At 36.2% G+C, this 24,789-nt stretch overlaps 2 long non-coding RNA genes across 2 annotated transcripts; one reads left to right on the top strand and one right to left on the bottom strand.

Annotated features, from left to right (window-relative positions):
- The first annotated feature begins 9,719 nt into the window (after positions 1–9,719).
- On the top strand, positions 9,720–10,077 carry LOC145807765 (uncharacterized). The gene is made up of 2 exons (XR_014351117.1): positions 9,720–9,818; positions 10,033–10,077. It is a non-coding gene; the product is annotated as an uncharacterized LOC145807765 (long non-coding RNA).
- A 3,356-nt stretch (positions 10,078–13,433) lies between these two features.
- Positions 13,434–16,092, bottom strand: LOC145807762 (uncharacterized). The gene is made up of 2 exons (XR_014351114.1): positions 15,869–16,092; positions 13,434–13,647 (listed from the first exon to the last, which is right to left on the bottom strand). It is a non-coding gene; the product is annotated as an uncharacterized LOC145807762 (long non-coding RNA).
- Between the last annotated feature and the right edge of the window lie 8,697 nt (positions 16,093–24,789).

Below are 24,789 nucleotides of genomic sequence, written 5' to 3'. Positions count from 1 at the left end.
AGCTCCCTTACCGCCGGCTCCTTCTCTCTTTCTCACCGGCGTCACTTCTCCCTCACGATGTCACGGCAGCAACTCCTTATCTCTCTCTCACTAGCCGCGACTCCTCATCTCCCTCTCACAGTATCTCTGTCTCTCTCTCACAATATCTCCTTTTTTCTCTCTCTCTCTCTTGTTTTTTGCTTTTGTTCTTCAAATCTGGAAAATGATGAAGATGAGATGAAGATGTTGTTGATGAAGATCTGTTGGTGATGAAAATGATGAAGATGTTTTTTGATTTGTTAGATATGTTAGAGCTCAGATGTTGTTTGATTTGTTAGATGTTTTTTAAGCTCAGGTCTGTTAGATTTGTTGATATTGTTGTTGTTGTTGATGAATTCGTTTTCTGAAGCTGATTTTTTTTTTTTTTGGCCAGGGATTTTCGGGGTCGAGGAAACCCGATCCCCGTTAGCGAGTGGAGGTGGGGGCGGTAGTGGGTTCCCCGTCAGGGATCGGGGCTGGGGACGAGAGAATTTCCACCATCGGGGATCGAGGACGGAGAGGGTGATCCCCGGTCCCGTCCCACCCCATTGCCATTCCTAGGACAAACAGAGCTATTCTTGAGCATTGCGCATGTGCATGCATGCAATTCTTGAGCACCCTCGCTTGTATTATGATTATTGTAACTAATTTAATGTCGTTCATTATAATTAATCTTGTTAATTATTAAGTGTTGTAATTATTCATTATTGTCTATTTGTAATTGTTGTAATAATCTTGGTTATCCGTTGTAATAGCATAGATAGCCTCATTAGCTAGTTAATTAGCTTAGCCTATTTTATTCATTCATTCAGTTTTGTAATAATTAGTTTAATTCGGACTTTCAAACATTGATTCGCACCCTCCTGCATGAGGGATCAAATGTTGTAATAATGTGTATGTCTTCCAACCCCACATATTTCTCTCTTTTATTTACTCGCTTACAATGGTTAGTATAGAGCATCACGTTTCATTAGCATTCTCATGCCTTGCATCCACTTTTATTGTATGCACCGAGTCTTGGTTCATCATTCAAACTTGCATTGTTGTTTAAATAATTCTTTGAATATGTGCTTAGACTGCACGTTAGCAAATTGATTCACATGTCATAAATTAGTAGCCGAGCCTATTAGTTGCATATCGCATGTATTACATTAGTCATGGTGCATTGATTAGGGACATGTATGTTTTCTAATTAGTTTGTTGTTGTTTGGCTTGGAATACTAGGTGAGTAATTTCACGTTTTAGCATCTTGCATTGAGTGTTTGTGTTGCCATGTCCAAAGCATGAATTTCATGAGACTAATTGCTTAAATGATTAAATGCTTGAATGCTTGTGGATGAAGGCTAGGTGCCTGAACTGGGATGGTTTGATTAAATGTCTATTTTTAAGCCCACCTTTTCAAGTGGCATATTCACAAATTCCTTTTTTTTTTCTCTTTTTTTTTCTTTCAAAAAAAAAACATTGAGATCAAGTGTTCCAATTCATGCAAACTAGTCTATATTTGTATGAGCATCACATAGTAAGAATAACTAATAAATCGGAACAAGAGCATATAATGTAAATGAGAAACACATCATGATTAGTAGAGGCCAATCTTTGATCGGGCAAGGGGGGTGCTCAATTCATGACCTTCCTCTCTCGTACCTAAGTTCCCGAGCCGAGACACTTTGGTGATGATGAACTAATGGCCTTTGGCACGAGTCTCGGGTTTAGGTAAACTAATCTATAGCCCAAGCCCATCCCTGTTTTGTTATGATTTAATTGCTAGCCACGGGCTATTCATGTATGGGACCGAGAGGCCATTTCTGTGTAACCGGGCTTAAGCCTTGGAAATTGCATGCCCATGAGGGCATTTTATTATTTTTAGGACATGATGCTCTACATGCTATAGATTTATGTATTTCTATATCATTAAATGTATAATTCGCATGTGGAACTTTTGTATAAATCTTGTTGATTGATGGTGTAATGATTGGAGTATTGTCATTATTGTTTAGTGGACGTGGGTTGATGTATTAGAATTGTGTTGGATTATTTCGGGGCGTTACAACTTGGAATCAGAGCTACCAGGTTTGAATACTTGGGGCTCGCAGGAAGTGGTTGTTTTTCCACAATGGGTTCATTTCGCATGATTAAGAATGTTTTATTTTTCGTGATTACGTGATAACATGCTTATGTGACTATATGGGTATGGGATTAGACTTTTGGGATGTTATTTGCGCCTATTAAATTCCTTGAAGTCTTATTAGAACGCTACCTAATCAATACTCGTTCTAATAAGAATTCTTGGTTTTTCGTGGGACAAATCTCATCACAAAAGAATAATCCGTATGTACTTACGTGACTAAGTCCTTATGTGGAGTAAATTGAATTGTTTATGCGGTAGAATATATATAATTGTTGTAGTTTGACGTGTGAGGCAAGTTACGAGCACATTTGGAATTATGTGCTAAATTATCTATCTTGTTCCTTAATTAGGATGTCAGAAAGGGATCAAACTCGTGGTAGTAGAGGTGGAAGGCGTGGTAGGGTTCACCGGGGTGTGCATGAAGTACCCGTTCAAAGGGTTCCGATGCAAGAGGAGGGGTTGGACCAAGCTAATATGGCGAGGAAGTGGGGCAAACGGAAGTTCCGAGGCAAGCGGATCAAGCCGCAATGGGGGCCTTAGCCCGAGAAATGGTGGGGACATTGAGAGAGTCTATGAATATCCTAAGGGTGAAAAACCAAGCTAGGGAGAACGCCATAGAGACAAGGGTGAGTTTCCTCACGAGGGAGTTTTTGTGGGCCAAGCCAAATGAGTTCCATGGTGGCCCTGAGCCTAAGAAAGTAGATAAATGGCTCGAACAAACCGTGAAGACTTTTGAGATGCTTCACATTGAGGATAGCGAGTTAAGGGTGACTCTTGCGAGTTACTACCTCAAAGGGGACGCAAGCCAATGGTGGAAGTATGCCAAGGGCCGAATAGAACCGACATGGGAGGCATTTGTGGTGGCCTTCCAAGACAAGTACCTACCTCCCACTATTAGGGAGAGGTTGAGGTAGGAATTTCAGGACCTTAAGCAACTCAACATGTCCGTGGCTGAGTTTGAAGAGGCCTTCTCTAGTTTGTCCCGGTTTGCATCGAAATTCGTGGCAACGGAAGAGCACCGTTGCATTGAGTTTGAGAAGAAACTTAGAACCAAGATCTTGTTCAAGGTTGCCAAGAACATGATCCGAAACTATGACCGTCTTGTGGAGGCGGCCGCACATGTGGAGATTGCCGTGGAGGCCGAGGACGAGAGACTTCGGAGTTCAAGGTCTAGGGGCCAAGGGTCACAAGGGGACTATAGGCCCAACAAGAAGAGCAGAAACACCTTTTCACCGCAGCCTCAACCACAATAGTCTAGATCTACCTTTCCCTTGCCTAGTGCGAGCTTGGGAAAGAGTGCACTGAGTGGGTTCTCTTGCTTCAAGTGTGGCCAACCAGGTCACAAGGCCTTTGTATGTCCACAGAAGGGAGGAAGATAGCAGATGTTGCCACCACCGCCACCTAACCGATCTTAGAGTCAGTCTCAGAGTAAAGGACAAGGGCCTACTTGCTATCAGTGCGGTCAGTCAGGGCACATGAAGAGAGCTTGCCCGCAGTTGGGAGGTGCATCTGGCGCGTCAGGGTCGAGGTAGACTTAGAGCCACCAGCAGGTTCACTCAGTTCAGACTTCACGAGCTAATTAGGAAGCCGCTTCAGCTCAGTTAGTGCAACAGGCCTATGCTCCGAGAGATGAACAGGTTGATCAGAGGCCACAGGGGCACGTATATGCTGTTATCGCGCCAGAGCAATTGCCGGGATCCTCAGTTGTGAGAGGTATTTTTGTTGTGTGTAATTCTTTAGCTAATGTGTTGATAGATACGGGTGCGTCTCATTCATTCATATCTACTACATTTGCATCTGCATTGGGATTAGAGGTGGCACGGTTAGCGTCTCCGCTCAGAGTAGATTCACTAGTTGAGGGTACAGTTAACTTAGATCGAGGGTGTCGTGGTTGTGAGATAGAGGTTGTCAGGCGTCGACTCCCGTTTGCTTTTGTGTTGCTAGATATGTCGAGTTTCGATGTCATTTTAGACATGGATTGGTTGTCTTCGTATCGAGCAGTAATTGATTGTTTTCGTCAGAGGGTCATGATGTGCAACTCAGGTGGTGATTATTTTTATTTTCTGGGAGACAGGGTTGATCGGGTCTTATCACCAGTATTTGACTCTTGTAGTAGAAACGAGCTTAGTGGTCTTCTTGCTACTCTCTTAGATAGTGAGAGTGACGAGACTCAAGTTGAGTTGCCAAGAGTAGTTTGTGAATACCCGGACGTATTTTTCGAGGACCTTACTAGTTTGCCACCCCACCGGGAGATCGAGTTCACCATTGACTTAATGCCTAGAATGGCACCAATTTCCATGGCACCATATAGATTTGCACCCGCGGAGTTGCATGAGTTGAAGATTCAACTCCAAGAACTTTTAGACAAGGGTTTCATTCACCCTAGTACATCGTCTTGGGGAACGCCGGCTCTCTTTGCGAAGAAGAAGGATGGGTCGTTGCGGTTGTGTATTGATTACCGCAAGTTGAATCGGGTTACCATTAAGAATAAGTACCCCTTACCCCAAATGGATGATTTGTTTGACCAACTTAGAGGGTCTTGTTGCTTTTTGAAGATAGATTTGAGGTCGGGGTACCATCAGTTGAGAGTCTGGGAGGAGGACATCCAGAAAACGATCTTTCGTACGCGTTATGGCCACTATGAGTTCTTTGTAATGCTTTTTGGGTTGACTAATGCGCCGGCTTCCTTTATGGACTTGATGACCCGAATTTTTAGGGAATGCTTGGATCATTTTGTGGTCGTGTTTGTGGATAACATCCTAATTTATTCAACTTCCGAGGAGGAACACGAGGCTCACTTGAGGGTAGTGCTTGATTTGCTTAGGAAGCATCAATTGTATGCCAAATTCAAGAAGTGCGAGTTTTGGCTCACCGAGGTGAAGTTTTTGGGCCATGTAGTGGCAAAAGAGGGAGTAACTATAGATTCTTCAAAGATAGACTCTACACAGGATTGGAAACAACCCAAAAATGTTTTTGAGATCTAAAGTTTCTTAGGATTGGCGGGGTACTATCGACGTTGTGAGGGATTTCTCTAGACTAGCCACGCCTTTGACTAAATTGACTAGAAAGGGGGTTAAGTTTGTGTGGAGTGAGGCTTGTGAAAAGTCTTTCCAAGAGCTTAAAACTAGATTGACTACCGCACCAGTGTTGATAATTTTGGAAAGAGGTTTGGGCTATACCGTCTATTATGATGCATCTCGGGATGGGCTTCGTTGTGTTTTGATGCAAGGGGGAAAGGTTATAGCTTACGGTTCACGGCAATTGAAACTCATGAGAAGAATTACCCTACCCACGACTTGGAGTTAGCAGTAGTAGTGTTTGCCTTGAAAATTTGGAAGCATTATTTGTATGGCGAGAAGTTTGAGGTTTTCTCCGATCATAAGAATCTAAAATATTTGTTTTCTCAAAAAGGCTTGAATTTACGTCAACGGAGGTGGATGGAGTTTTTGGAGGATTATGACTTTGAGTTACACTATCATCCGGGGAAGGCCAATGTAGTGGTCGACGCCTTAAGTTGAAAATCTGTGAGTAGTTTGGCGAGTGTGGCCATTCGGGAGTGGGTAATGTTGGGTGAAATCAGCAAGTTTGAATTGCACTTGGGTGAGTCTGAAGAGGGTGCAACATTGTTTACTTTGATTGCTCAACTTGTCTTAAATAGCAAAGTTGTAGAGGCACAACAAGGAGACCGTGAAATAGAGTCAATCCATAGTAGAAACTCTAACGGAAAAGAAGAGAAGGGTTTGAACATCCATTCAGATCAAAATGTATGCTACCTAGACCGTTTGTATGTACCTGAATCTAATAGAGAGGAAGTGCTCCCGGAGTTCCATCACTCACGCCTTGCAGTACATCCAAGAGGCACCAAAATGCATCGTGACCTTGGCCGCCAGTTTTGGTGAAAGGGTATGAAGCGGGACGTCACATCCTTCGTGTCGAAGTGCCTTACTTGTCAACAAGTGAAGGCCGAACATCAAAGACTAGCGGGCTTGTTACAACCCTTACTGGTAGCCGAGTGGAAATGGGAGCATGTTACCATGGTTTTCATAGTTGGGCTTCCTAGAACGCAGTGGGGCAATGATGCCATTTGGGTGATTGTTGATAGGTTGACTAAGTCTACGCATTTCATTCCGATGCGTACCGGCGACTCAGTTGAGCACTTGGCAGAGTTATACATTAGGGAGATAGTTCGACTTTATGGAGTTCCTGTAACCATTGTGTCAGATAGGGATCCTCGCTTTACAGCCCGGTTATGGCAAAGCCTTCAAAAGGCATTGGAGACTAAGTTGACCTTTAGCACTGCTTACCACCCTCAAACCGATGGGCAATCGGAGCGTACCATCCGGATTTTGGAGGACATGCTTAGAGCTTGTGTCCTAGATTTGAAGGGATCTTGGGAGAGGCACTTACCGTTGATTGAATTTGCCTACAACAATAGTTATTAGGCTAGCATCAGGATGGCACCATTTAAGGCCTTGTATGGCCGACCTTGTAGATCGCCAGTTTGTTGGGCCGAGGTGGGGGATGCACCGTTGTTGGGTCCGGAAATGGTTAGGGAAACAAGCGAGAAAGTTGCTCTCATTTGGAAAAGATTAGCTACAGCCCAAAGCCGACAGAAAATTTATGCCAATAAGAAGAGATGACCTTTATCTTTCGAAGTGGGTGACCATGTTTTCTTTAAGGTCTCACCTAGGCGAGGTTCGATGAGGTCCAGTAAGAGTGGACAGTTGTCTCCGAGGTTTATTGGGCCTTTCGAGATATTGGAGAGAATTGGGGAAGTGGCATACTGGTTAGCTTTACCGCCACAACTTTCGGGGGGTTCACAATGTGTTTCATGTGTCTATACTTAGGAAGTACGAACCCGACCCTTCTCATGTGCTAGATTGGGTTGATTTGGAAGTAGATGAGGATGCCTCTTACGAAGAGCGACCAGTTCAGATACTAGATGCCCGAGAGCAAGTGTTTCGGGTTAAAACTATACCATTAGTGAAGGTGTTGTGGAGGCACCATGGGGTTGAGGAGGTAACTTGGGAACAAGAAGCGGAGGTCCGATCTAAGTATCCGGCTTTATTTGAGAATGCTTATTTGTTTTGATTTATAATATTCCCTAGTGTTGAAGGGAAAAAGGTGTTGAACTTGTTAATCACATGTTGAATGTATTGTTAATCTAAGTATGAGATTATGAGAGAAGAAATTTTTGACAAAGATGTTTCATTTCGAATGCCTAGTATAAGTAATTGTTGTTTTGATGAAATAATAATGATGAGAATAGTAAATGTTGATTGAACATTGATGTTGCGACTTGATAATGTTGTCAGAATGGTCATAATTGTTAGAGCCCTTTAGTTTGCTCGATTTGTTTAAATTTCAGGGACGAAATTTCCTATGGTGGGGAGATTGTGATGACCGGTTTCATTATACATCCCTTCTCTTTTGTTTTCATTGGGATTGTGGTGTTCGGATGTCTTTTTTGAAATTCTTGTCCTTATTTATTCCGGGTTTGTTTTCCTCTTGCTTCGGAGGGTGCACGGCCGAGTCCGGAGTGTCCAGGAGTGAACCTGAAAAACTCTGGGCTGCTAGGCCAAGGTCGCACGTGCAAGGCCTTGGGCCGCACGTATGGGGGGTGAGGCCGCACGTACGGGGTAGGGCGAGCTGTGGAAGGTTGCACACTGCCTAAAAGGCAGGTGTGAAGTGAAGTGCGGAAAGGGACCACCGCACGTGCGGGGGTGAAGGCCGCATGTGCGGGAGAGGGCGCCGCACGTACGAGATTCTGGGCAGTCCGAGAAATCTGTTTTTTTTTTCTTTTGGGCCTAAATGTATCTCATTTTTTTCTACATCCCTTTCTCTCTAAAAACATTTTTGCTCCTCATTCTTTCTAAAAACCCTCATCAAACACTAAAAATCTTTCATTTCTTGCAATCCATTGGGTCTAGATTCATCATCTCACACAAATCTTGAAGATCAAAGCTAGAACTTGACATTGTGTGGTGGAAGTCGAAAATCCCTCATCTTTGGCTTTAGGGTTTCATCTCTTTTCTTCATCATACCTTGAGATAGCGATTCCTTTGAGCTATATATATATATATATATATATATATGTTTTGCAATGATGATGTGATAAGGGTTTTCTTGAAGCTATTATATTGCTTTTGATTTTGAGGTTCAAAATGTAGAGTTTTCTTTTTAAAGTGGGTTTAAATCTCAACCTTTTTGCTAATCCTTGAGGGTTTCACTTTCATTAACTTAAGAAAGATGATTTTGGTAGGGTTTCACCAAGGAAATGGGGAGATGTTTGGTTTTGATGAAAAACCCTAGAAATTGGGGGTTTTGGAAAATATGGAAAAAGCCTATGGATTTCTTTCTTTTCTTGTGTTAAAAGAATGAATGAGTGTAGATTTCATAATATGGTTTGCAAAATGGTAATCTTCTTGATATATGAGAATTGAGAATTTATTTTAAAACTATTGTTGAATGCATGAACATGTATAGTTGTGAGATGACAAGTTGATGTGTACCATGGATTATGAGAATTGTGAATCTTGGAAATTGATGTTCGAAACATTATATATAGTCTTGAAGAGACTACATTGTTAAGAATTGTGCATGAGGAGAAAATATTGCTATGTGTTGATAGCTTTGGTTGTGTACATGGTTATTTGTGAAATAACATTAGAGAGAGGGAAATGGAGAAATGTTATAAGGCGTTAATTATTGCATTACATACCCATTCAATGTATTATTATTATGCACTTTGAATTGAGTTTGGAAATGCTTACATTGAGAAAAGAACGTTTTGAATGAGAACCATTGAAATGTTGTGGGGTAAATACGTTGGTAAGTCCAGATAGGAGGTGTAGATGAAATTGATAAGTTGGCCTGAGTGTCCGGGGTGAAAGACCGAAAACACGCGCAGAGGAGGTACCACTTCCTTTCCGATTAACAACCGGTAAAGTGGGGTTTTTTTTAGTGCTAGTTGAGCCTACTTACAGACACCAACTTAGCGATTACCTGAGTCGTATTTACCACCCCCATTGAAAAGAATTGTAAATTTCAGAATTGTTAAGATTTCATAATGTTGTTGAAAATGATGATATTTTGAAAGAGCATGTATATAGAATACTCTTGATTTGGCATTGCATGACATTTGCATTGAATATTTGAAACCTTGCATAACTGTATATACTTTGTTAAGGATTCTCTACTGGGCTTTATGCTCACCCCTATGGGATTTTGGTGCAGGAAAAGACGTGGTGATCCCGCCAAGTTGAGGGCTTGGATATGCCGTGAAGAGTAATAACTCTGTTTTGTTATGATTTAATTGCTAGCTAAGGGCTATTCATGTATGGATCCGAGAGGCCATTTTTATGTAACCGGACTTAAGCCTTGGAAATTGTAAGCCCATGAGGGCATTTTATTATTTTTGGGACATGATGCTCTACATGTTATAGATTCATGTATTTCTATATCATTGAATATATAATTCGCATGTGGAACTTTTGTATAAATCTTGTTAATTTATGGTGTAATGATTGAAATAGGGATGGCAATGGATAACCTACCCTGTGGGTAGGGGTGTGCATAATACCGCCAAAACCGCCGAAACTGCCAAAACCGCACCGAACCGCACCGCCAAGGCAAATTCATTATTATTTGTCAATCGAACCGCCGGTTTTTGGTAAGAAAAATGGCAAATTCTAGTGACATTTTTATCAATCCGCCGGTTTCTATTTTTCTTCCAAACCGCACCGACCCGCACCGCTATTAAATCATGTTTTATAGGATTCTAAAAATTCTTTTTTACTTAAGTTTGCTTGTTGTTCTATACCTTAGAATATAGTATTACATTAATGCTCGAGGGGAATTTTATGTATTGTATTTGATCATTGCAGCTTCCACAGATACTTGTAATGAACTGATGGCATAGTCGTTGATATTATCATGTTGTTGCTACACTTGCTGCATCAGAAGAAAGCTTCGCAAGATGCTTAACATGATGTCTCTCGCCTTTTTTTTACTCTTTGATTTAAGTTTTGTAATTTGAATTATATTTTTTATAAACCGCCAATCCGCCCGAACCGCCAAGGCAAATCCGCCATTATTTGCCAACCGAACCGCCGGTTTTTGATAAGGAAAATGGCAAATTCTAGTGACACTTTTATCAATCCGCCACCCGCCATACGGTTTCTATTTTTCTCTCAAACCGCACCGACCCGCACCGCGCACACCCCTACCTGTGGGTATCCATGGAGACCCAACCCAAATATATGGGTTTTCCCCTCTTTTTCTTATTCATTGGGTAGGATAAGTGATATTCTTTAAATATCCACAGGGGATGGGTTGGGGATGGGTACCCACTAATTTCCTCATATGTTTTTTTTTTTTTTTTTTTTTTTTAAGATTCACAACCAAAACTAAATATACATTCAATCTTTTTTCTTTTTTTATTTATTTATTTTTTCAGGTTCACAACCATTTTTTTTTTTTTTTAAGATCCACAACCAAAGCTAAATATATCTCCAATCTTTTTTTATTTTTATTTTTAAGGTTCACAACCATTTTTTTTTTTAATTTTTAAGATTCACAACCAAAGCTAAATATACATTCAATCTTTTTTCTTTTGTTTTTTTTTTTTTTTTTAAGATTCACAACCAAAGCTAAATATATATTCAATCTTATTTTATTTTATTTGGCTCAACAATAAAATCAAATACACATTAATTAACATTGTCACATTATTCTTGTCAAATTTTATGCATATCTAGAATTTTTAAAATTTATTTAAAAAAAATTAAGGACACTGTCTAGTGTAGGTTTCGGTTTGTTTTTCTATGTTATTTTATTTTGTTATGTATTGTAATTTTCAGAATGGTTTGCTTGTTCTGAAATTTCAATTAACGAGTATAAATCTATTTGTTTTATGTTATCACACAATTTATACAATATATATATATATATATATATATGTGAATGTATTTGAAAATAAGAAAATTGTAGAGAATTAAAACAAGCATGAGTCATGATTGGTTAGAAATGGTGGGTACAAAGATTTATTTGCTAGAAAAATAAAAAGGGGATGCAAAGTCTTACTAAATAATTTTTTTTAAATTAAAAGAATTTTTCTTAGTTATGAACAGATTTAACTGAAATCAGCTTATTTCCCAATGTTATGCTTCATTTATTTAGATAGAAAATATTTTTTAATGAAAAAATATCTTTTATAAAAAAAATTAAAAATATATTTTTTTATATTTGGTGGTGGTGGTGATGGAACGAAAGTGAAAGTAGAGATTGTTACATAGTGGTGGGGTGATGGCGGCAATGATGATAGTAGTGGCTATGGTGATGGTAGTGTGACAATGAAAGTGAGAATAGTGGTGATGGTATTGTAAAATTAGTAAAAATTTAATTGAAAAAACATTTTTTGTTTTTTAAAAGTAACAAACAACAAAATTCATGGGGTACTAAAGGAAGGAGATGGAGAATGGATTGAGTGTGGTAATGCATAGATATCTTAAAATGAGTAGTTCAGATTTGTTAAAGGTATAATTAGATTTTGGATAAATTAAAATAAATGGTTCAAATTTGCTAAGAGAAAGATGGTTTAATATCTAAAATATCCGTGGCTAAGAGATCAACAAACAATTCCTTATTTATACCCTGATGTAATTTAATATGAGTCTTATAACACTTTCTTCAAACAGGTTCTTTCACATTTTATTTCTTCAAACAGGCTTTTATAACATTGTAATCAGGTTCTTATAACATGTAGAGGAGAGAGTGAGAGTGAGAGAGAGAGAGATGGTTGTAATTTTTTTTAATCTTCCACGTTCTTCCACATTTTTTTTTCAATTACTAAAACTTATTTGATTGTCTCAAAATTATATATCTGATTATTATAAAACAAACATTTTAATTAATTAATTAATGTGTATTTGATTTTGTTGTTGAACCAAATAAAATAAAATAAGATTGAATGTATATTTAGCTTTTGTTGTGAACCTTAAAAAAATAAAAAATAAATAAAAAAATAAGTTGTTAACATTAAATATATTAAAAAAGAAAAAAAAAGATTGAAGGTATATTTAGCTAAAAAAAAAAAAGGTTGTTAACATTAAATAGATTAAAAAAGAAAGAAAAAAGATTGAAGGTATATTTAACTTTTGTTGTGAACCATAAAAAAAAATTAAAAAATAAATAAATAAATAAATAAATTGTTAACATTAAATATATTAAAAAAGAAAGAAAAAAGATTGAAGGTATATTTAGTTTTTGTTGTGAACCTTAAAAAAAAAAAAAAAAAAAAAAAAAAAAAAAAAAAAAAAAAAGAAAAAAAGTGTTTGTTAACATTAAATATAAAAAATAAAAATGGAGATTAAAGTGGGTTGGGGAAAATCCATACCCATTAAAAAATGGGGAGGGTGGTACCCATGGGGAATGGAGAATGGGGAAAATTTATTATAAGGAAATGAGGATGGGGAATTAATATCCACCCCATTGCCCCCCATTGCCATTCCTAGATTGGAGTATTGTCATTATTGTTTAGTAGGCATGGGTTGATGTATTAGAATTATGTTGGATTATTTCGGGGTGTTACACTTCAAGCTTATAGTATCTTTTTTCCACAATTCATCTTTGATGTCTCTACCAATTCCTTTGATGAATACAGTGGTGGTTTGAGTGGTGGTTGCCTAACACCACAAGAGATGGTTGTGAAAAAAACAAAATCATTACTAATGATGCTAAATCATTTCATACCACTCTCTCTCTCTACACACTTTTTCTTTTTCGAAAAATGAGCTCCCTCTACATATCAAACTGTGTGCAATACACCAGAGTTCCCATCAAAGCCACCTACGTCAACCTCTACAAGTGGCCGGAATCTGCCACTAAGTTCGTATGCACGGTGTCTATAAACTCTATCATCTAGTTATGCTATTGATTACAAGCATTGGTCTTCATTGGAGAGAAGCTTCCATCAGAGACAGATCGCAATGGAGTGGTGGCCGATCATAGCTGTGATCTAGGGTTCAATGCATCTGGTGATGAACATAGAGAATATAAGAAAAGAGAGAGAGGGAGAGGATGATAAGGAGAGAAAGAAAAAAAAAAAGTGAGTTTAGAAGAAACGAGATGTCTGTAAAAAGAATAGGTAAGTGATTGAGGGGACCTTATGCTACAAAAGAAAATATTTGTCACGCCCCATATTTTATCACTCGGATAACATTACCAATATCCATTAATTAAATCCATTTACAAATAACATTTCATCCTCAGATGAAATGATGAATAATTAAATATACATATTCTCTCTCGTTATACAACAATGACATTTACATACAAATAAAAGAAATGCCCTGAGGCTTACAATAAAAGAGAGAACACTACTCTTTAAAAAAAAAATAGCACTCAGCCAAACAACAAATGAAGTAATACAATCCATCACTAAATTACACTTAGGAAATGGTAAAACCCATTATTTGATCTTCAAATCCGAAAAGCATTCCCTGTACACATGCAGGGGGTGAGCAACCACTAGCTCACCAAGCAATCTCCTATTAAAACATTAAAAGATATGCGAGTACCAATATACTCGTACATATACGTGAAATCATATCATGTCAAAACCATATGATTTTATTATATAATCTCTTAAATCCAATTTATTTAATTAACCACAATAAGTCAACTTAAATAAATAAACATGTTTCAATAGCAACAGGACATCCTTTGCAATTCATTCGATTATCTCATTATCAATTGAATCAAATAACTAAACAATTCATCAAATCCATTTTATACAGTCTTATGAAATGAATGCATATGTCATGTCATGCTCAAAATATTTTTATCTTCTTTTGAAAATCTTACGCACAATGCCAATTTGAAAACACATTAATCCAACAATTTCAATAAAATTCCAAGATGGTAAATACGACTCAGGTAATCTCTAGGCTGATGTCTGTAGGTAGACTATACAAGTACTACCAATTTGTCATTTTTACTAGTATTAACTAGAAGGCTCGACGCCTGTAATCTGTCATTTTTACCAGTATTAACTAGAAGGCTCGACACCTATCATCTACACCACCTTTCAAGATTTACCACCATATTTATCCCAAAATCATTTCATGAAAACTTATTTTCCAACATTCTTTTCTCAATGCAAAGTTTTCAAATTAAATTTCAAAACTCATCATTATCAAATGAATTGATATGCCAATGCAATGATTAATAATACAATGCAATATTTCTTCCACTTTCAATACTTCCACACAATATTCCCATTGTGATCAAAATTCTCATTTCTCATTTCAATATAATTTCTCAAGATGAATATAAATACTTTTATTCCAATTCATCCATGAGACAACAAAATCCCCATACTTAGAGTAATCTCAACCATTTAGTCACTTCAAGACTATATCAACATTTTTGAACAACAATTTCCAAAACTTCAACAATTCTCATATTCCATGAAAACCATCATTTATATGTAAACAAAATAAAAAAAAATTAAATATCATTTATTTTGGCACACAAAATAAATATAATAACATCTTCAAAGATTGTCAACATCTTTCTTAAAAATTCCAAATTTCTAGATTTTCTCACCAAAACCACTCATCTTCATTTATTGAAAGAAAGTTACAAAAAACATCTCTCTTCAATCCTCATAGTTTAAAACCCTCAATTTCTATTTTAAAAGGAATAAGAAAATAAACCCACTTTCAAAAAGTCTCTCATCTTCTTGAATCAACAATCAATTTTCAAAACAAATCAAATGATGATTTCGAAAATCATCTAGATCTTGCAAAAATCATATATATAACTCAAAGAAAATCCCTACTTATAATATTATCATTTCCATCCTACTATGTCAAAAGTTATGATATAATCTTAATGACACACTTTTAACCATAATGGATATAACCTTTTAACCAAAACTAATTTAATCCACTAAATTAGTAAGTTTATTATATTCAAAAATTTTCAAATTAATAATACCAAACCTAACTTCACATGTCTCATCCTTCAAGCATAACTATATTTCAACATAACCATTTTTCATGCCAAGTTATTTAAAGAGGTAATATTTTTACAAAATTCTCTACCAATAACAATTTCACAACTTTTTCTAAAATTACTTAACCAACATGATATTTACATCAAAAATTATGAAATATGCCCAATAGTAACATTTTCAAGATCATGAGTTCGAAAGTCTACATTTCACATTTTTTATTTTTATAAAAATGAACACAACTTAATCATCAACATATCATCTTTTATAAAATATCATGAGTATAACACTTTTAGAGTTTTTTATCCCAAAACAACTCTATAATTCCTACTTAAGCATTTACTCCATATTCCTCAATATTAATTTATTTTTCTCAAAAATAAATTCCAAATCAAAGATAAAAAAAAAATCAATTTTATATTTCTCAAAATAAATTATCTAATCATAATATGATATAGATACAATTCATACAACTATTAAATTCTATTTTCGGATTTCTTTTACAAAATTAACAACACAAAATGATTTTCTCAAAATCAATCTCAAAATACCAACATTCTTAACATTTCAACGTAATTTTTCTTCCAAAAATTACCAAACAAAAATCTAAAAATATATCTATATGTAATACCTCTTATAATGATATATTTTCTCAAAATAACCCTAACATAGCTTTAATGTAAAAATATGAAGAAAGTCCCTACCTCGAATAATGAAGAAGAGCAGATCTGGAAGGAAAATCTTGTCCAATCATGAATCTGAGAATACCATTGCAAAGATCACGACGAGTACTCCGACTTTCATTTACAACACTTTTACAAAATTTCACTCTAAAACTCTCATTCCAAACTCAAAAATTGAGCATCAATGGAGGAAAAAGAGAGAGAGAGAGAGAGAGAGAGACGCACAAGGGAGGGAGAAAGAGAGCCAAGCTCTCTGCCAAAAAAAGATGAAAAGAAAGAAAAGAAATGATGGGCAAAGTAAACAAAAAAGTGGTAGCCCATGTGGTTCCCTTTTCAATGGTTGATTTCACAAAAAAAAAAAAAAAAATACAATATAATTTTCACAATAATATCTTAAAATTTTATAATATAAATTATAAAATGATATAATTTTCTCACCACAAAATATAACACTTTTGTACATCACAAATATAATATTTTGTTCAATACCAAAAATATACCCAATTTCATTCTTTATAAAATATATAATTTTTCACCATATGGTACACACCATAAAATCAACTATCAAATTAATGTTTATTATAATCCTATATAATAAATAATAACAACTCTTAAGGTTGTTATTACCAATCACATAATTAAAAAGACCAAACAGTTAAACATGAATCATTAAACAAACTCAATTTAAATTAAATCTAAGTCATGGGTCTTGAATTAAATTCTCACCCATAAGCCAAACATGGCCCAATTATATACTAAAATAGACCCAACAAATTTATCTCAAGTCATGCTCTAAACATTCAAAATTAAATAACAAAATTCTGCTGTACACTAGACCGAACACCGATCAGTCCACAAATTTTCATAAAATAAATACTCGTCAATAAATTCTGAAATTTTTTCCCAACATGCTAGACTCGTATGTGAACAACATATAAAAATTTCATAATTTTCTAAGATCAGTAACTATTTTAAAAAAATATAAAACCGAACTGTTTTCGCACAAAATTTACACAGCCGTCTAATCTAAAAATTTGCTCAATTAAATTATGCACTGGCTATTCAAAAAAAAAAAATTTGGGTCATTACAATATTGTGGACTTCTTCCATTAGCAAAAGTTGGAGAGAGATGTTAGACTAAATATCTCATTTTTTAACTACATAAACTTAAATTTTAAAACATTATAGGTGGTATTTAACTCTTATCTAATTTTTAACTTACTACACCTCAGTTCTTATGTTTGAGGTTTTTTTTTTTTTTTTTTTGCAAATTTTAAAAAATTATAAGTAGGTGACATTTCACTCTTATCCAATTTTTAAACTACTGCATTCTTCTGTTTTTTCTATTATTAAAGTTATATTAGATTAATTTTCAGGTTTATATTTTTTTATTTTTGAATTTTTAAATTTCAACTTGATTTCTTTTTTTCAATCTTCATTTGATATTTACTGAATTTCTCTCTATCTCATTTTTTTAGGATTTATTTAATTTTATCTTTCTATATTCTTATAGTTTATCTTCCAATTTAAACTTGATTTTTTTATTTTTATCTTATATTTATGGAATCTACTCTTATTCTTGATTTTCAGTTGAATTTATTATTTTTCAAGGATTTATCTAATTTTCCCTTTCTATATTCTTATAGTTTATCTTCAAATTTAAACTTAATTTTTTTTATATCTTTGTGTTATATTTATAGAATTTCACTCTTATTATTTCTTTTCAATTGATTTATTCAATTGAGTATATTTCAAAAAAATTGAATTAGTCTTGCATATATATATAAACATAGTGAAATGACTCAAATTTATTATTTAAATATCCATTTAAATTAATATCATAGCATTTAGTTAATTTTTAACATATTGCATTATTTATCATCTTTTGTTACTTGGCCATGCATAACATGGGTTTTACGCTACTAATAAATAAAATAAAATACCAATACCACTCACCAAAATATTTAACACCTCAAAAATATGGTATTTTGCATTAATGAAATAAACTGAAGGATGTGAGATGAATAAAAGATACAGCAGAATAGATAGTACAAGATGTCGAGCTAAAACACATTTACCAGGAAATGATAATAGCACACATTTCTAGTCGTGCAACCAATTCTTGAGTCTCTATAAAGCAAGTTTGAAGTGATCACTTCTCTCCTCAAGTAAATCTAGTGAGGTACCCGAGTAAATACCTTGTTTATCAACTTGTCTAATACCTATGGACATCTAAGTCATAAAATGTAGCTGATTCTCGTCCACATTGGGATTGACATATAATTTTGATTTATGATAATTGATTTGAAGGCCAAATTCGTCACAAAAACATTAAGAAGCCAATGTAAACACCAGACTTCCTTCATAATTAAAAAGAGAAGAAAAAAAAATTACAAACAAAAGATGGTAACTGGGTGGAGCTTGCAACAAATATAAATACCTTTGCAAGCCTCATGATTCGCTAAATGAGACATCGTAGAAGATAAATCTGGATCACAAAGAGAAAAAATAGGATGATAGAGGATCGCCAGCCACAAGAGGGTTGAAACCAATCGGACTATAGTTAATTGACCAAGACAACAAAGGAAATCGTTGTGAAACACGCTTGAATCAAATTAAGCCAGTGAATATCCCATATATATTAATAAGTTCTTAACTCTTTTTTTTTTTTTCCACAAGTGTGCTATTGTATAATGACAAAACTAATTTTAAATAATCATCTAAATTATTATTGTTTGTAAATTGATTTTTGAGCATGTTATGAACATATTGTGATCGATGATAAGGTTTATAAAAATTGTGGTTCCAAATCGAACCAAACCATGTCTTCATAGTTCGGTTTGATTTGGTTCTAAGATTTTTATGGTTCGATTTTGTTCCGAATTTCATGAAACTATAAGTAGTGGTTTGATATTATGGGGACATATTTTTTGGGTAGTCCACATGGCCGAGGTTGTTAGCCGAGGTGCTACGTGGGCAGATCATGTTTGCCGAGATATTTGGGGCACTGCCGAGGTATTCTGCAGCAATACCAGAATCCAAGATAAGCGGATAAGGGACAAGAGTCCTAGAATGGAAGAAGACTTCAGTTTGGGTAAAGATAAGACTCTCAGAGAGTATATCCTAATCCTACTGGGAGTCCAAGATTAGCAGTAATCCAAAGTCCATTAGAGCTAGGCTTCTATTGGGACTAGGATTGAGTTTGCTATAAAATAGAGGTACCCCCATAGGTCTAAGGTACGCAATTTATATTCTGAATAGTGAGTTTAGCACTATTGATTATCTTTGAGAGATATACTGACTTGATCGTCGGAGTGCCCCCGGGTGGACGAACCACCGCCGGAATCTTCTCTTTCTGTTGCAGGTCAGACAGGTGCCATCTATTCTACCAGTGCTCTCCTGCTGAATACTGAGTTGGCAGTGTGGTCAGAAAATCACTCACACAATTTGGCGCCGTCTGTGGGAAAGAAAGGAGAATAGATGGCCAACGACAGACAGAAAGAGAAGGATGGAGACGACACCCCTACCGAGAGTGGGAAACATATTGACCTTGACGTCGAAAAAGACAACTGCAACAAAGAGACTCGTGATAAGAATCACGGAGGAAAGGACGTCAGCCAGCAAGGCGGCGTACCGAAGAAATCAGACCGGAGCGGGTATTATAACGAGGACGACCTCCAAGTATGGAAAGATAGATGCTTGCGGAAGGACGACGAGATAAAGGAAATGGCAGACAAATTGGCGAACTTGCAAACGGTCGCCAATTTCATGATGCAGAACAACGTCATACAGCCACCGTTCCCGCTACAAGATACGTCGATTCTAGCGGCCAAGAAAGGTGCCCAGAAAGGAGGGTAGAAAACGGCTCCTGCAGTTCCTCAGCATGATGGGACCAAGGGACATTCTCATCGGTCTTCGCAGGAGGTCGGGAATGGAGAATCCTAAAAGGCACATCGAACAAAAGAAACCTGCACCAAAGAACATCGGGATGTTCAAGGGAAGGAACTCTGTTTCGACACGACCAGTGGAGGGAGGTCTAAAAGGACTCACGATGACACTAGAAGTAGTGCCCCAAAGAGGCTGAAATCCAGAGATAGCCGAGCCTTTGGACGAGCCAAAGAGGATCTGGGAGATCACCTATAGAGGAAGCAACAAGATGCCGAGGTAACCTCCCCGGTCAAATCGAGAATGCCGTTCTCAGAAGAATTAGACAAAGTTGAGGTCCCGAAGAGATTCAGTATGCCGAGGTTCCAGATATACAATGGGAAGTCAGACCCTAACTTTCACGTCAGATTATACCTGAACGCGATGGCGTTATACACTGGGAACGAGTCATTGCTCTGCAAAGTGTTCCCCTCATCATTCGGGGAAATTGCATCGGACTGATTTCATAAGTTGTCGAAAGGAATTATGAAAACCTAGGAAGGCCTGGCCGAGATGTTTGTAGCCAGGTTTGTGACAAACAAACTACAGTCATTGAGGGTAGACGCCCTAATGGCCCTGAAGATCGGCGAGGATGAAAGCCGTAGGGCCTACGCCAAAAGGTATTATGAGGTATTCAACCGAATACTGGGATGCAACCAAGAGATGGCGGTCATGTCGTTTAAAAACGGTTTGAAGGATGACTGTCTGCTTCGAAAATCACTGGCAAAGACATTGCCGAAAAGTATGGAGGAGCTGATGGCCAGAATAGAAAAGTATGCCAGAGCCGAGGAAGACACGCCGGGGACAAAGGCGTCCAAACAAGAGAAAAGAAATGGTTCGCCGATGCAAAGTCGAGATAACACTGGACACGAGAAAACAAGAGTCTAGCCCAAGTGAGCAGATCCTAGATTCCAGATCCCAGAAGACAAGATATCGGCTTAGATGATTAAGTCCGAGAAGAGAAAAGCCTGGCCTAAGTTAAAGAATTTTTTTTTTTTTTTTCACAAAGGAGTATGTGGAAGCCATGCAGGGGGGCAGATCCCCTGCTCATAGAGCAATATCAAGGTCAAAGCCACGTGCCTAATGAAAACCCAAGTGAAACTTAAGTTCACATTAGGGGGCAAAGGACTAAAGAATGATGCTTGGGAGTTGGAATTTCACAAGCCGAGATGATGTTTAACACTTGTTGAAACTTGAGAAAAGTTTACAAGTTGAAGTTAAATCGAGATGATGTTTAACACTTGTTGAAACTTGAGAAAAGTTTACAAGTTGAAGTTAAACCGAGATGATGTTTAACACTTGTTGAAATTCTGAGAGAATTTACAAGTTGAAGTTAAACCGAGATGATGTTTAACACTTGTTGAAATTCTGAGAGAATTTACAAGTTGAAGTCAAACCGAGATGATGTTTAACACTTGTTGAAACTTGAGAAAAGTTTACAAGTTGAAGTTAAACCGAGATGATGTTTAACACTTGTTGAAATTCTGAGAGAATTTACAAGTTGAAATTAAACCGAGATGATGTTTAACACTTGTTGAAATTTTGAGAAAATTTACAAGTTGAAGTTAAATCCAAGGTTATAAAAGTATCTATGCACGTGCCGAGGTGACTATGTTACCAAGACTTGGAAAATAATGGAAGACAGAAGTCTTGAGAAGTAAAAGCAACATTTGTGAAAATATTTGTTACAATGTTTTCAAGTGTTAAACCGAGACCGAGATAAGCAAGGTTGGAAGTTTTGTCCGAGGTATGTTAACCTGGGGAGATTGCACAGTTAAGGTGTATGTTGAAGACATGCAAATTATATTCTAAGTATGGAATCATACAAGGCATTAAGAAGAGGGTAAACATTCAAAACACTTGAAAGAAGAAATTAAAAAATGCATTTAGATAAAGAAGCCACTTCGGCCTGACATTGAAGAATAAATTGTTTGAGTAACAAAAAAGCACAAGGTACAAAGACAGTACATGTTCAGTACATGGTGAAATTCAAGATACAGGTTAAATGATCAAAAGACATGAACGAGTAAAGCAATGAAGCCGAAGTAAAGTTCGCCAGGATCAGACGATGGCCGTAAGCAAGGAAGTGCAGCAGAAGCCTCACCAGAGGGGAGAGTGAAACTGGTTGCAAAAAGCTTCAGAAAAGCAGCAATAGAGGATTTGAAAGATAAAGTTTAAACAAAAACGAAGATGCAAAAGTGAAAAGACGGAGAGAGTGAAGAGATTTTGATCAAATACACAGATGCAAGGTGACTTAATGGCGCGTATCAGACACGGCTCAGTAGAGGAAAGATGTGTGGCAGAAACGGTTGAAAAATTGTACGTGCCAGCTCATACGCATGAAAAAAACTCTTGAAGTTCTTGATTTAATGAAACAAATACCTCGGCTAGAAGGACAGTTTCGGCTGAGAAACTTGAACAAATTTGGTTGTTGGTTCCAAAGCCTTGATGAAAGCAGACTATAGATTTGGGTCATATTGAGCCGACGAGTTCTGACTTCAGCAATAAATGATGAAGCAAGCTTTGCCGACGTGCTAGATGAAAGAGATAATATAGGTTCCATCACCTCAGTTTGCCGAGGTAATAGAACCTAGGGGGCAGTTGTGGGGACATATTTTTTGGGTAGTCCACATGGCCGAGGTTGTTAGCCGAGGTGCAACGTGAGCAAATCATGTTTGCCGAGATATTTGGGGCACTGCCGAGGTATTCTGCGGCAATACCAGAATTCGAGATAAGCGGATAAGGGACAAAAGTCCTAGAATAGGAGAAGACTTCAGTTTGGGTAAAGATAAAACTCTTAGAAAGTTTATCCTAATCCTACTGGGAGTCCAAGATTAGCAGTAATCCTAAGTCCATTAGAGCTAGGCTTCTATTGGAACTAGGATTGAGTTTGCTATAAAAGAGAGGCACCCCCATGGGTCTAAGGTACGCAATTTATATTCTGAATAGTGAGTTTAGCACTATTGATTATCTTTTAGAGATATACTGACTTGATCGTCGGAGTGCCCCCAGGTGGACGAACCACCGCCGAAATCTTCTCTTTCTGTTGCAGGTCAGACAGGTGCCATCTATTCTGCCAGTGCTCTCCAGCTGAATACTGAGTTGGCAGTGTGGTCGGAAAATCACTCACACAGATATTGATTTACTTCAAAACCAAACCAAACCAAACCATGTTCACCTCTAATATTATTATACAAAGAGAAAATATTTTATAAATAGAATGAATGAAAATCTTCTTAACATCAAAATGAGATTGAGGTTTGAAGCCGTCAATGAGAAGAAGAGTACTCCCTTGTGGAACAGTCTCTACTTATTAAAATTAACAAAAATATGGGATGATTTAGATTTTTTTTTTTCTAATTCTTTTTAGCTTCTATACATAAAGTATAAATTACACTCTATCCCTTTATGTTTTGTCATTTTTTCACTTTATCTCTTCACATTTCAAGTTTTTTCTCAATTTACTCCAGAAGCTAGCTTATGTTCAAACTTAGAATATGTAACTCACACCTCTTATACAAACCTAAACACCAATATGATAATACACTTTTTATGTCATGTGGCAGCTAACATGAGATTTTTCTGTCTAATTTTGAATAGACATTTACTTTAGGAGTAAATTGAGAAAAACTTAAAACATGAATGATCAAAGTGAAAAAAAAAAACACTTCAACACCAAAGTGAGAAAATCATCAAGCATAAAAATAGTAAAGTGTAATTTATCCATTCATAATTGAACCATAATCAACTGTTATTAATTCTTCAGAAAAAAAAATATAAATAAATAAATAAAAATAAAAAAACCTCGATTTTGACCCTTATAAATTCGGAATTTTTAATTTTGTCAATTTAAATCTTAATATTTTGATTTATTTTCAATATAAACCATTTGCTTATTTTTGTTAAGTAAATTTGAAGAAAAAATATTATTTTAGTTATTAAATTCAACAAAAAATGATATTTTAGATATTTTATGTACACTTACATTGTAACACTTGTGTCCTTTTAACTATTTGAAAGTATATTTAATTCTTTTGTTTTTGTTATTGAAGTCTTTGGAGTTGTTGTATCTTGGTTTTGAAGAAATACAAGTCGATTTATACTCGTTAGGATTGTTCGTTTGCGTTTGGTGTCATCAGAAAGTTCGATAGGAACTTAGAATTTATGTTCTGGTGTCGACACTGGGGTCGACACCTACTGTTCTTCTTTCTTTTTTCTTGGTTCTGTTTCCTGGAGTTGACACTAGGGCTTCTAGTTGTCGACACCCTGTCTACTGTAAACATTAGTGTTTGAGCACTGCTTCTTAGGATTGACACCATTCCTCTAGGTGTTGACACTTGACAGGAATTTTCAGATTTTTGTGTCACGGTTTGGACCCTGCTTTTTGAGGTTTTCACTTATTCTTTGGGTTGACTTTAGGGCAAATATTTCACTTTTGACCTAGTACTATAAATAAACCCAACCCACACTCACTTACCTTACTTTTTCTTCTCTGTCTTCTTTTTTTTTTTTTTTCTCCACTTCGTGAATCACCTTCTCTCTCTAACTCAAGTTTTTTCACATTAGATCTTTAAATCTACTCACTTAGAGGCATCATCTTACCTTGCTTCATTCTAATCAGAAAACATCGTCGTTTTGCTACTGTCAACTTTTGGAGGTTTCTTCATTCTTCCTCTTTTGCTTTGAGGTAGGGATTTTATGGATGTCTTGTATGCTCTTTAACTTTGATATATGTTATTTTGTAAAGTAAATAATTTTGGAAAGTTAGGGTTTGATTTAAGTTATGTATTAGTACATAAAAATGGGGTTTTCTTTTGGATTTTGCTTGTTGGTGAATAAATATTCTTTTGGTTAACTTGTCACTAGGTTTTGGAAGAAAATGATATTTTGAGAAAGAAATCCCAATTTTTCTATGAAAACCTAGTTTGTCTTTGAAGCTTTTGGAAAGAGGTTAGGTTGGAAAGATTTGTGAAATCTTTAAAAACGATGAGTACTGATTACTGTTTTTAAAATATTGA

The sequence above is a fragment of the Camellia sinensis genome, chromosome 14 (assembly GCF_055761805.1).
Source record: "Camellia sinensis isolate YWXY chromosome 14, ASM5576180v1, whole genome shotgun sequence".
NCBI classification, from domain to species: Eukaryota; Viridiplantae; Streptophyta; class Magnoliopsida; order Ericales; family Theaceae; genus Camellia; species Camellia sinensis.
Note: the sequence above shows the minus strand (reverse complement) of the source record. Positions and strands in the feature narration are given on the sequence as shown.